A 14536-nucleotide genomic window follows, 5' to 3' on the forward strand; every position below is an offset into this window, starting at 1 on the left:
TCATATTTTGGTTTTAATTTACGTTTGCCTAATGACCTGTGAGTTTAAATGCCTTTGGTATGTTGATTGGCTTTTTAGATAGCCTCTTTTGAAGTGCCTGTTCAATCTTTTTGCCTATTTTATAAGAGTTCTTTATGCATTCTGATTGAGTCCTTCGTTAGGTTTATGTATTGCAAATGTCTTCTCTTGCTCTGTGGTATGCCTTTTCACTCTTTTTTTAGCCGCTCGGCGGCATGTGGGATCTTCCCGGACCGGGGCACGAACCCGTGTCCCCTGCATCGGCAGGTGGACTCTCAACCACTGCGCCACCAGGGAAGCCCCTTTTTCACTCTTAATGGAATCTTTTGATGAAGGTGTCGTCAATTTTAATGAAAAGCAGTTAATCTTTTCCTTTATTTTTTATACTTTTCGTGTTCTGTTTAAGATAGTTTCCCATACCTCAAGGTCAAGAAGATATTCTCTCGTTTTCTCCTAGAAGTTTTATTTTTTGTGTCTTTCACATTTAGATTTATAATCTACCTGCAATTAATTTTTATATGTGATGTGAGTTAAGTGTTCAGGTTCATTTTTTTCCCATATGGATAACTAGTTGGCTCATATATTGAAAAAACCTTCCATTCTCCAGAGAGAATGCACTGACATCTTTGTCATCTGTCAAGTGGATGTATTTCTGTAGGTCTGTTTCTTGACTTTTTACTCGGTTACATTGAAATACTTGGCTATCTTTGTACCAAAACCCAGCATATATATGAGTTTTTGTTTTTCACATTGGTTTTATGTAAATGTAGTCCATTTACATTTAATGTAACCACTGATATATTTAAGTTCAAATCTACTATATTTATGTTCTATTTGTCACAGCTGTCTTTTTTTCCTTTCTTTCTTTCTCTTCCCCCCAGTACCTTGTTAGTAATGCATTCTCTTATATTCTGTTTGGTGGGTTACTCTAGAGATTATAACATGCACTCTTATTAGTTCTACTATAAATTACTACTTTTACCACTTTATGGGAAATGTAAGGGCCTTACGATACTTTACCTCTTTTTATCCCCCCTCCTGCTTTTTGTGCCATTGTTGTCCTCTCTGTTAATTCTTTATATATTTTAAACTGCATGAGACATTATTATTGTCATCTTGTATCAATGCCTATTTAGATTTTGTGGCTTTACTTTTTCCATTGCTCTTCATTCTATCCTGCATTTTCATGTTTCTGTCTGGGATAGTTATCTTTCCGCCTGAAGAACTCTCATTAGTATTTCTTTTAATTATAATCTACTAGCAATAAATTCACACAGTTACAAGCCTTTGTTTCACCTTTGTTTTTGAAGGGTATTTTTGCAGCTGTATTCCAGATCTACAGTTATCTTCTTTGAACACTTTAAAGATGTAATTTTGGTGTCATTTGCCTTCTGCTGAAAAGTCAGCTATCAGTTGTATTTTCCCCTACTCTGGCTTCTTTTAAGGCTTTTTTCTTTGTCTTTGGTTTTTCAGAAGCTTAACCATAGTGTGCCTAACTGGTTTTCTTTGTATTTATTCTGGCTGGGGTTACTAGAACTCCTGAATTGTGACTTGATTTATTTATTTATTTTTTATTTCATCTTTGGATAATTTTGACCAGTGTGTCCTCAAATACTGTTTCTGCCATCTCCCCTGCTCCCCACTTCTGCCCGACCCCTCTTTTAGGACTCCATTCACATGTGTTACATCTTTTCACTGAGATCCTTGTGTCTCTTATGCTCTTTTCTGTATTTTCCTTTTTTCATTTGGATATTCCAACTCATTAGGGTAAATACCAAGGAACATGATAGCTCGATCAAATACTATGTTTAGTTTTGTGAGAAACTGCCAAACTGTCTTCCAGAGTGGCCGTGCCATTTTGCATTCCCCCCGGCAACGAATGAGCGTTCCAATGCTCCACATCCTTGTCCGCATTTAGTGTTCTCAGTGCTCTGGATTTGTTGCAACAGGTGTGTAGTGCTATCTCATTGTTTTCTATCAAGTTTTGAATTTCAATTATTTATCAGTCATAAAATTTCCATTTGATTATTTTTTTTCTTTATTTTTTTGGCTGCATCGGGTCTTAGTTGTGGCACGCAGGGTCTTCGCTGAGGCACGCAGGATCTTTCGTTGTGGTGCGGGCTCTTCGTTGTGGTGCATGGGCTTCTCTCTAGCTGTGGTGCGCAGGCTTCTCTCTAGTTGTGGCGCGCAGGCTCCAGGGTGCGTGGGTTCTGTAGTTTGCGGCACACAGGCTCTCTTGTTGAGGCATGCAAGCTCAGTAGTTGTGGCACGTGGGCTTAGTTGCCCCATGGCATGTGGGATCTTAGCTCCCTGGCGAGGGATTGAACCCGTGTCCCCTGCATTGGAAGGCAGATTCTTTGACACTGGACCACCAAGGAAGTCCCTCCATTTGATTATTTTTAAGTAGACTTCTGTATTCTGGGGGAAATTCAGTGTTTGTGTGTGTGTGTGTTTTTCCCTATTAATCACTTGTTTAAAGTCTGTGTCTTCTAATGTATGGATCACCTGTGGGTCTGTATCTTTTGCCCCTTTTTCCTCTTGGCTTTCAGTCTTTTGGCCCTGACTGTGGATGGATGGGCTTTGTAATTTTTTTACAGACTGCTGGACATTGTATACAAATAATTATAGGTGCTCTGGATGATATCTTCACCGTAGTGTATTTAGTTTTTTTTTGGCAGGCAGGTAGTCTAGGATCCAATTACAATGATCCCATCAAAGATGGAGAGAATTTTCAGCCTGGTTTCAGACTTTCTGAGGGTTAGTCTATTTTGGGCTGACTTTATTTTTAGGGCACAGCCCCTTGAGGATTTTAGTAGAAAACCTACTAAAGTGTGTTTACGAAGACTTTCTCTTTTTTGGGCCCTTAAATTCAGTTTCTGTCTCTCTGGCATTTTGAAACTGATGACAGCTCTGCTTATCATTTTAGTCTCTTAACCACTGCCGTGTGCTTGGTTTCTCAGCCTCTTGCTCACGAAGTTTAGGAATTGTAGATATTTTTAGGGAAAAGCATCATGGCATGAACTGTTCTCTTTTCTCCAGGATATTGGCCCGTTCAAGTCCACTTGCCTTGGTGGTTTTGTCTCCGTGGCCCCGTGAGACTGGCGAAAGCTCCCAGCTGGGCCTCTCAGTCACGGTGCTGCTCTGAACCAGGAAGCGACTCAGGGCAAACAGTGACCAAAGCTGTTAGGTTTACCTGTTTCACTTCTTCTCTCAATGTTAGCACTTCAGGTTCTCACGCCTTGTATCTTCTCCGGCTATTTTGTTAAATGTTCTTTGATTTAAAAACAGCAGCAGCAGTATTTTGCTGTTATTAATCTTTGGCTCACCTTATCATTGATGGAGTTTTTCCTAATTTTAATTACAAGTTATAAACCAGCTAAACACATGTATTCATAATTTGAAAAATCAGGTGAAATTTAACAGCATACCCACTTTTCTGTGTTTAAGTAGCTCCTTGGCCCTTGTGTGAAACAGAGAAGTAATGCAGGGCAGTAGAAAGACACAGGAGGACCTCACTCTTTCTATCTTTCCACACTGCCGTCCAGTGTTGGTGATGTCTTCACTCATGGTTTTCCATAGGACACAGTGTCACGTAGGAAGGAAGGGGCAAGGGGGGAAGAAAGCGTCTTTTTTTGTTCTTTTTTTCTTTGTATTTTTTTGTATTTTCTTCGTATTTTTTCTTTTCTCTATCAGGGAGGACAATTTTCTAGAACACAGAACACACTCTTACGTCACTGGCCAGAAGTGGGTTACATGACCACACCTAGACTGATCACTGACTAGGAGGCTTTTTGACTGGTTAGAACAATCATGATTTGTTCCTTGCAGTTAGGCACATTACCAACCAAACAAAATTAAGGTTCTTTTAACAAGGGAGAAGTTGGAATGACCATAGGGTAAGCAACCATTAATGTTTCTCATACAGAGTCTGTCCTCTGAGTTAGCCTAGTTGAAGGTACAAGTTGTGGAACAGTGGTTGACGACAACTATCTAAGTGTCAAATTGGGTGGTACAGATTATAAATTTTACATCTCGAAAAGAGGATATTATTTCCATACCTGTTTAGTATTGTGGAGTGTTCTGGAAAGGGAGATAATGCATGAAGGCCCAGCGGTAGGAAAAAATATTAGGTTGTGAGACAGCGAATGTCCTGGGTAGGATGGTGATACCCTTTCTTTCAGCAGAGCCGAAGTGGTTCTGTTCACAGTAGCTGGGAGAGGACAGTCCTGCGGTAGAAGTGCGGGCCTCAGCGAGACCTCCCTGCCTGGGTCAAGGCAGGTGCCCAAGAAGAGAGCTCATCTCTGTGTCTGCTCTGTGTGTGGAGCATGGAAATAGACAATGGACAAGTCTTTGTGTGTGTGTGTGTGTGTGTGTGTGTGTGTGTGTGTATTATGCGGGCCTCTCACTGTTGTGGCCTCTCCCATTGCAGAGCACAGGCTCCGGATGCGCAGGCTCAGCGGCCATGGCTCACGGGCCCAGCTGCTCCGCGGCATGTGGGATCTTCCCGGACCGGGGCACGAACCCGTGTCGCCTGCATCGGCAGGCGGACTCTCAACCACTGTGCCACCAGGGAAGCCCAGTTGAGTCTTAAATATTCTTTTATGACTCAATATCTCTCTAGAATACCAAAGAATAATTAATCACTGGAAAGAACTGGTAGTGTTTGGCATATGTGTTGAGTAGAAATCTTATGTTCATTGGCTTTCAAGTTGTAGACCTGAACTTACATCTTGGCTCTGCCAGTTACTCGCTCTGTAACCCTTGCAAGTCACTTTGCCTCAGTTTTTTCCTCTGTAACTAGCAGTGGTACTCTTTTCTCCTGTGTTCCTTCCCCTTTAGGTGTATTAGACTTTATTCCCCCAACTTGAACAATTTTCTTTTAATTTAGCGTTCAAGTGAGATGTCAGGAACATTGCTGGTAGTATTAAAAAGAGATATAGTTCTAAAACTAAAATACGACTCTGGATTAGGATTTAGGTTGTAGAGATAAACCACTTTGGACTCCCCTGACTCCAGTGGATAATTGAGTTACTTATTTGTTACATAGCTAGCCCTTGTTTTGAAAGCAAAGAGATGGACCCAAATCTCAAAAATGAAATCAGCCTTGTCTGCTCAGAGTGAATCCTAAATAATCCAGAACACACTGTGACTAAAAAATAGAAGTTATCCTTAGTAATGATGACTAATTAGTAGTGTCGAAAATCTAAGCTAGTGAAAAGCTGAAAAATTACACTTGATAATGTATTTATATTAAGTATATTGAGTGAGTCACTTTAGTCTAAAATTCAGATTCTTTGGAAAATGCAAAATTTTGCATTACAAGTAGCAGGAAGAGTGTGCCAAGGTGTTGTTGTCAGAGTTGTTTTCATTAAAGAGAACCATAAGGTTCTTGCTTCACTGAAGATGAAACACACGCGCGTTCCTCTGTACAACTGAAGTGTTATTCTTAAATGTACAGCTCTCACTGGGAGTAAGAGAACTGGCTGACGGGGTAAAAACTAGAGTCGGCCACTGTTCAGCAAATGAACTCTCAACGGTTAATTCGTGTTAATGATGGTAATGAGTTTAACATTTAGATTCTTCTATCCCTCTTCGTCATGCGTGAATTGTGAATAGTATGGCTTACTTGCTGTATCAGGAGTCACTCCCAGCTCTCTAGATTGTGTGTGGATGGTAGTGTCACAAACCGAGAGAGGAAGTGGGCAAGGAACGGTAGCATCCAGAGGGCTTGCTCCTGATTGCTTCCGTTTCCTGTCTGTAGAGAACCTTAAACCAACTCGGAAATACTAAATTCAAATGTCAGGTGTTATTTTTTTTCCCAAGACCTTGGGACATATAATCACTGGGAATGGAATGGAGAGACATCACACAGATGGTTGTATTCTGTTTCACATATGTATCACATCCTGAGCCTCAGAACTCAGAAACCACGTAGAGCTGCATGGGCTGAGAGGTGGGTCGTTCTGTTCTAGGTCTTGTGACCCTTCCACCTCTGCTCAAACTTAACTTACCTAGGGGCTTCCCTGGTGGCGCAGTGGTTGAGAGTCCGCCTGCCGATGCAGGGGACACGGGTTCGTGCCCCGGTCCGGGAAGATCCCACGTGCCGCGGAGCGGCTGGGCCCGTGAGCCATGGCCGCTGAGCCTGCACATCCGGAGCCTGTGCTCCGCAACGGGAGACGCCACAATGGTGAGAGGCCCGCGTACTGCAAAAAACAAAACAAAACAAACAAAAAAAACACTTAACCTTCTGAGCTGTTACAAGAGACTCCAGCATTTTCATTTGCATATCTACTGTTAGATTTAGCTTTATTCAAAATGTTGTGATTTTATTTGTCACATACCCTCTGGGTGGTGTGTTTGTCAGAACTGTCTCTACTAGAAATTTCAGCAGGAAAGGCCTGGCGAAGTGGATGCAGAGGGACCATGCCAGAAGCTGGCTGACCATCTACAGGATACCTCTTAGGATTTGGCCAAACCTGCCAGTCCAGGGTCCAGTCCTTTGTCCTGCTAGACACAGAAGCATGGTGTCAGCCCCAGGAAACTGAGCTGTTTCTTAGAAGTGGATTCATATTAACCAGGATCTTACATCTTGTTAGGTAAAAGTGCGAATGTATTTACAGTGAGTAATATACTAATGCTTTACTTCATTTGAAAGAAAGGACGTAAAGCAGCGTATAAAGGTACACAAAATTCAGTAATTAACATAAGCATTTGAGAAGGCTGAAGCAAAAGGAAAACAGGTTGAAATGACATAAAATGTAGAGATGAATGAGGCCAATGAAAACATTAGCGATATACTACTTACTTTCTGAGGGGGGACTAGGAATTTGGCTCTAAGCTTTGTAGCAGCAAGTGAAATGAGGGAACCTGTTTAGTTAAGTGATTCACAGTGTTTATGAGAGGAAAAACCCAATCAGTTTCTCAGCAGAAGCCCTATTACTGATATTAAGATAATCCATTTTTGAGAAACATTATGAAGTGGTTCCTATCTATGTACTAGACTGATTTTTCAAGACTTTGCTTGGAGTAAACAGCAGTGATTTTCACAGGGCTTTTGTGATAACATCCATCAGTATTGCTGACTTGAATCACAAGACCTAATTCCACAAGGGTACTGTATTATATGGTACAGGCATTGATTATTTATGATGATCTGGCAGGATCCATAGGTGTATCTTAGAGTATCTTGGAATAGATGGACAGTATGAAGAGTTTCAGAAGTCATCAAGGTATATTATTATCGTGATTTTTTTTTTGCTGAAGGTTTGATATATATTAGATAGCAGTGATTTTAGAATTATATTTCGGAATTATAACGGAGCTATTTACTTACATTCAGCTCGTTTTCCTTAAGAAGTTGAAAAGCCTAACAAAACCTAAGACTGAATAGAAGCCGCTAGAAGGCCTCTTAATGAAAAGTGGGCAGGGTTGGGGGTCTTTGTTTTGAAAATAATTTTGTGCCTACTGGAAGTCATAGGTAAATGATTAACAGAAGGTCCAAAACTTATGTTCCATGTGACAAGATCATGATGATTGCAGCTATGATAGATTTTAAAGGGAGTAGCTACCACAGACATTAAAAAAAAAAAAAGTATTCACAAAATGCCTGGCTTTAACTAATATTTAAGTATACCTTTTAAGGCAATAGTTCTCAGACCTTTTTGTTCTCAAGATCCCTTTCTATTCTTAAAAGATTATTGAGGACCCTAACAAGCTTGTTTTTTTTTTTTAAATGTAGGTTATAGCTATCCATATTTACCGTATTAAAAATTAAATTTCAATCCTTTATTAATTCACTTAAAAATAACAACTAGTTATAACATTAATAACTCTTTTTATGAAAAAATAACTTTTCCAAAGTAAAAATAAATTGAGTGAGAAGAGCAACGTTTCATGTTTTTGTAACTATCTCTAATGTCTAGCTTAATAGGAAACATCTAGATTCTTAGATCTGCTTCCTCATTCAACTTTGTGTAATGTGTTGTTCAGTTGAAACCTATGAGAAATATGTAAGAAAATTTGGCCTTATACAAATATATAGTTAAAGAAGAAATAATTTCATAGCCTTTGCAGATCATTGTGGATATATCCTTCTTTGATACTACACCCAAACTCGGCAGAGGGTAATTTCTTAAAGGTTAATTGCAGTGTGGTAAGTGAACCCATACTAATGAACTTTCTGTGTTGCGTTACATTAAAATCCATTGGCCTATCTTGTGCTTTTGAATGGATCTATTACCCATGCATGCTTTTACAATATGCATTAGTCATTTGGAAATTGAGGCAGTGATTTATCAGTTTGCTAGGGTTGCGGTAGCAAAGTACCACAGACTGGGTGGCTTAAACGACCGAAATTAATTTCCTCACAGTTCTGGAGGCTGAAGGTCCAAGATGGAGATTTTGGTTGTTCGTTTCTTCTGAGGCCTCTCTCCTTCGCTTGTAAATGGCAGCCTTCTCCCTGCGTCCTCACATGGTCTGTGTATATCTGTGTCCTGATTGCTTCTTCCTTGAGGGTACTAGTCCTACTGGATTAGGCCTTGCCCCAGTGACCTTACTGAGCCTCAGTTACCTTTTTAAAGGCCTTACCTCCAAGTCTGGTCACATCCTGAGGTGCTGGCGGCGAGGGCTTTTATCATATGCGTTTGGCGGGACACGGTTCAGCCCATAATTCAGATTTATGCAGATCTTGCTAATGTTCACACATTTTATTAACAGAAAACCAACAAGTCACATTTTGTTGCCACCAATCCCACAATCCCATCAGAAGTCTTTAAGTGCTGGGCAGCTGTCAGGCTCACACTGGTGAATACAAGTTGTCCAAACTTTAATTTTTGCTTTTCCTCAAGAAGGAACCATTGTTCCACGGTATACACAAAAAAGGCTTTGTGTATTCTTCCCATTAAAAGGGTGTATACTCAAGAGTTGCTATTTCGTAAAGCGAATGACCTTTACTGTTTTATGAAGGACATTTGGAAGGGAAACAGGCCTTTGGTGGTGACGTGATGGCACAGAGTACAGTGCCTGCTCGTCCATCTGGGTGCCCCTGCTTGGCTTTGTGCTAGGTGCCAGCCGTGTACCTGCTATTACTCATGTACCATAAATACTGTAGAGTGAAAAAGACAGATGCTGTTGTGGAGGCTCAGTAACCCTCCCACCCCCACTCCGAGATCCCTGGGGCCTGTCATCAGGTTACTTTACATGGTAGAAGGACTTCGCAGTTTTGAGTAAGTGAGGAGTCTTGAGATGGAGCGATTTCTCTTGGATTATCTGGCTAGCTCCTTGCAAGGCGGAGGCAGGAGGCTGAGTCCGAGACCCGAGGCTGGGGTGCTAAGAGGAAGGGGCCGCGGCCCAACCGGAGAAGGAAGCTGAAAAGGGCAAGGGGAGAAGTCTCCCCCGGAGCCTCCAGAAGGAGCGCATCCCTGGAGACACCTTGATTGTACACGCCTGACCTCGGCAGCTGGAAGAGAACACGTTTGTATTGTTTCAGACCACTCAGTTTGTGGCAGTCTGTTACAGTAGCGATAGGAAACTGGTGCAAATGTATCATTTTAGTCATACACAAATGTGTTATTATGAAAATGTTTTAACCCCACAGACCCCCTGCAAAAGATCTTGGGCATCTCCAGGAGGGGTCTGTGGGGCACACGTGACCGTACTGTGAGAATTCTGACTTAAGATAAGCCCGCTGCAAAATGCACATTGGGTGACTGAATAAGGTGACTTGCTGTGTTGTATTATAAGCTATAAGAATGGAAGGGCTTATATAAAAAGGGTAAAATCTGTTTGTATAATGTGATCCCAGTTCTCTTAAAATACTATATACACACCCGTACCCCGCACAAATTTGGAGGGAGATACACCAAAATAATGATTTTTTCCCCTGGGTGGTGGATTTTTTTTTTTTTTAAATGCTTTGCAGTGTTTTCCAGATTGTCACCAATTTGTCTTCAGATTTATAAAACTGAGCCAGAACTTCCAACTCACTATAAGGTGTATTTGTCAATGTAGGAAGATAGAACATATTTCATGAATAGTTTAACTTGCTTTATAACTTAAAATTTAGCCATGTGGCAAATGGGCCTTCTTTGGTTCTCTTGTGCTGGGCGTTGTAAATGTCAGGTTGGGGCTTGTGCCTGGCCGGCATATCTCCAGGTCTTTGAACATGTTTCCTCTGCCTGTAGCACCAGTTGGTACTGTGCTTTGCTTCTCAGGTTACACCTCACGCCCCTAGAAGGCCTTCCCTGACTTCTCAGGTTTGGCTTAGGGGCCTCTCCTGTGTTGTGAACTGTGTTGCTTCTGTTGTATGTTTGCTTTCCTGACTTTTCTTATTTGTTTTGGTTGTAGCTTGCCCTCCTCCTAGACTAAGCCCACTATCTTTCTGTCTAATTATCCTACTAATTTGTGTTGGCCTGTAAGCCATTAATTTTTCTGTCTGCATTGTTCTGTTTAGAGCCGGTCCATTATGTACTGATGACATATCTGAACTCTTGATGAGCAATCTTATTTTCCTTATTTCTGAATTTTGTGGGGCTGGGATATTAGTGAACCGTGGACAGCCACGGATGTTGTTTATTTCATCCTCCCTTCTTACCATGTTTGATATATTGGCATACATCCAGTAGAAGCTTGTTAAAAGTTTGCTACTTTATAAAATATTCATCTGTTTAACATATTAGCTAGTCTTATTTTATAGTGTTTAGGAGTCTGTTTTCCTTTTTATTTATTGAACGAATATTGGTGTATTGAGAAAAGTTTTGGTTTAACTGGACATCTATGAAGCCAGTAGGATATTCAGTGGAGTGGTAGGAACTGTCATTCACCCATGTTGTTACAGCTGTATTGCACAGGGGCCGAAAGTGGCAGTGTCATCATCATCCAGGAGGGAAAAGGCACAGGATGGAATATACTGTCTGTGTTACATCCAGCTCCCTGACGGTCGTCACTGTCATCACTTCTGTTTCTCATTTTTCTTATATGAAAAATGAAGACAAAATATCAAATCTATTCTACCCACCCAACTCAGATTAGTTTTGAAAACAAAATAGAAGAATATAGTAAAAGAAATGGTGCAAATGTTGCTGTTATACCTGAGAGTCCTTTGTGGCAATTTTGGCTTGGGTGCTCAAAGGTTAAACTTACTTATACTTAGTGTAGCCATTAAACAGATTACATCATGACATTCACATAGATTATCCTGGGTTCACAATAATCTTATATGGTTAACTTCAGGGCTAAGTGATGACTTGGCTTGACTTGGAGAAATGCTAATTCTAGACCTGGGGCAGGGAAAATACAAGATGAGCCCAGGGTATGTGTAGTACCAGAGGAAGGAAGTGCTCAAAAACAGAAAGATGAAGGCGTGTCAAAGGAACACTGGAACCAACCTGAGAGAGTACCTAGTGACCAAACCTGGAACCATTTGAGCAAAAACCAGTAAGGTAGAATTGGATTATAACCAAAGTGTAAGATAAATACAAATGAATACATATACAAATAAATAAATGGGGGGAAAAAGACAAGTCTCCCATGTAGAATTACAAATAATTTATGTAGCTATTCTACCCTCATGGAGGAGGAGCTTAACTCCTACCTCCTCCTTTGAGGATGGGCTAGACTTAGTGACTTACTTCCAAAGAATGGAGGAGGGGAAAATGATAACCGAGTACTGGATGTTCCCACCAGCACTGAGGCCATATGGATGTCACATACCCCCAGTACGTGACGAGAAGGGCACTTGCCTTTGTGATATTCTTTCCAAAGACCCATAATCCCAGCCTAAGCACAAGAGAAACAATAGACAAAGCTAGACTGAGGGCATGTTTTGCAGGACAGGGTCATGAAAAACAAGGAAAGACTGAGAAACTGTCAAGACCAGAGGAGTGGAGGGAGATGCATTGACTAAATGCAATGTGGTGCCCTGGATGGGACCCTGGAATAGAGCCAGGACAGTAACAGAGAAGCTGGTGAGCCAGAGGATGTCTGGGCTTGACTTAGTGGTACTTAGATGTACCAATGTCAGTTGCTTAGCTGAGCAAAATGTGCCCTGGACACATAAGATGTTAACAGCCTGGGAAACTGAGCGAGAGGGATTCGGGACCTCTTTGTACAATCTTTGCAACTTTTTTTTATAAATCTAAAATTAGTCCAAAGTAACGTTTATTGTAAAATATGGGTAGGAAAGAATTAACTTGTAAATAATAAAAGCAAATGTGCTTATTGCAGAAGATGTGAATGAGAAAAGGTAGTAAATTGAGATCACTTGTAACCCTACTACCCATGGATAGCTGACTGTTTTCGTATCTTTTTTCTAGACTTAATTCTATGTATAATCCATTCAGCAAATAATTCTTAGCCTCCTTTATGGGCCAGGCACCATGCCAGGAGCTCGGGATAGAGCAGCAAACAAGAATGACGTCTCTCTCATGGAGTCTGTGCTCTACTGAGAGAGAGCGAGCACCGTTAAAATAAATGATAATCCCACAAGAACCAGTTACAGTGGTGTTGTGGGAAATGCTGTAAAGAAGCAGTACGGGCATGAGGACATGTGGTGGGGGGGAATCTAAGATGCACCATTGGAGTCGAGAACTGGAAAATGAGGGGTCGGGCAGGTGAGGGAGGGTGGAGTGGGGGCCCTGGGAGTTCAGGTACAGGTGCAGGTACAGGCGGGGGACCCTCAGGGAGGAAGGAGTTAGGAGCTAGAGGCGGGAGGGGCTGAGGCTGAAGAGGTAGTTAAGCGAGGTTGAAATCCTGCATTTTAAGGTTTGGGCACTTTTTCCTAAAGAGTGATGGGGGAGTAATATGTTAGTAATTTTAGAAGATTATTCGGCTGCCGTGTGAGCAGGTGGGTTGGAAGGTAGTGAGAGCAGGGAGGTAAGTGTGGTAGGTCAAAGGGAGGTGATGGTTCTCTGACGGGCAGAGTGACAGATGCAGAGCAGACGGATTCAGTATAGCTTCTGAGGTGAAATCAGGCAGACATGCTGATTGTTTGGATGTGGTTTTGGGGGTGAAAGGAGAGTTAAGTGTTCTGTATTCCTAGCGCATGAAGCTGGTAATGCCATGTATGAGGCGGGACCTTTTTCAGTTAATATTAAAAGCATTGCCTTATGTACAAAAGCTTACCTTAATAATTTTTAATGGTTGCATAATATTTGAATACATGAATGTATTCTAAATTCCTAGCAAAAATTACTGAGAGGAAGGCATTTATTAATATCTGTTTATGTGTAGTGAATACAGTGGTTTGCAAATGGATGGTAGGATTGTTGCTAAAGACTCTAAATGCTGCTAAGACAGTTGGAGCTGGTCGCTTCCAGTGAATAAGAATAATGAAGTTCTTTGATGTCAGCTGCAGGTAGAAAACATTAATAAAGTAAGCCAAGAGCAATCTTTTAGTGAACTCAGTTCCTTGCACGGAGATTTGTAAGCAAAAACAAATTATTGGTAGTGTAAAGTTGTGGTATAGCTCAGAAATCCAAGAAATGTATTCTGAGTTAGGATAATCTGACTTTGCTACAGGTCTTCAGAGGTTACGTTTGTTCATGATGTCATCAGTAGGTGACAAGTTGATTTTAGTTTCATCGGGCATCTACCTATGACATTGGTGGCATGGTTCTAATGAGTGAGGCATTTGGCCCTAAAGTTGAATTTGGCAACATAAATTCAACCCTTTAAAAAACATGAAATGGTTACATCGTGAATCCTCAGTAAAGGGTTTTTTAGAAATTCTTAAAATCAAATTAATAAAACACTGCCACTACCATTTAATGGTGATCTGTCAGCAGAAGGTCAAAACTCTTTCAAACAGTCTACTCAGAATTATTTTTAGAAATGAGCAAATAATTCTAGGGTTCATCTGATACTTATTCTGAGCAATGTTCTTAATACATATGACACCCTTCACATTCTGTTGACAACTACCTTGTAAACATTTTCTGCACCTGTATTTCTTACTTAATACGTGTGGAGTAGGGGACTTCGCAAATTTGTGTGCTTGGATAAGGGTTAGGTCACACATTTAGGGAGACCTAACCCATACTAAGTTTATGAAGTGCTGTAATTCAAGATGTTACTAATGAACTAGGAAAAAGAACTTGGTATTGTAAAGTGGTGTCTTGGTGAAATTAGCCTAAAATACCAATGTAAAGCCGATCAAATAGTGGTTGGATATCCTCAGGAAGGTCATTGGAAAGAAGTGAGCTTTGTTTTGATTTTCATATATAGAGCCTGAGGATTTGTACCTCAAATGTCACCTGTAATGGTTGTCTTGCTCCACAAAAAGAAGTCCATAGAAAGTTAACTAAAATTACTCGGTCAGTGAATAATTGTTTGGTACATGTACTCTACCCCTCTTACCCTAATGTCATGATGTAATGAATTGACTTTGTTCCTGTGCACGTAGAGCATTACTTATGAACTGTTCTTGGGAGAATTGAGAAAATAGTCGGTTAAATCCCGTTTTGTGTTGTGGTTCCAGTTAAAAATTTCAGTTGAAAAAGGCTTCAGGAGTTATGAACTAAGC

The 14536-nt window shown here is 40.9% G+C and overlaps 1 protein-coding gene across 4 annotated transcripts in view; it reads left to right on the plus strand.

Moving 5' to 3' along the window:
* CLCN3 (chloride voltage-gated channel 3) overlaps nucleotides 1-14536 on the plus strand; it is an 83366-nt gene that overhangs the window by 13499 nt on the left and 55331 nt on the right. The window contains exon 1 of one of the 4 annotated variants that reach the window (XM_033403577.2): nucleotides 1862-1967. The exons of the other annotated variants lie outside the window; for them this stretch is intronic. The gene's annotated coding sequence lies outside the window, so the exon portion shown is untranslated. Of the gene's footprint in view, nucleotides 1-1861; nucleotides 1968-14536 lie in introns of those variants that run through there. 4 annotated transcript variants of the gene reach the window in all.

The sequence above is a fragment of the Orcinus orca genome, chromosome 6, assembly GCF_937001465.1.
Source record: "Orcinus orca chromosome 6, mOrcOrc1.1, whole genome shotgun sequence".
Classification (NCBI taxonomy): domain Eukaryota; kingdom Metazoa; phylum Chordata; class Mammalia; order Artiodactyla; family Delphinidae; genus Orcinus; species Orcinus orca.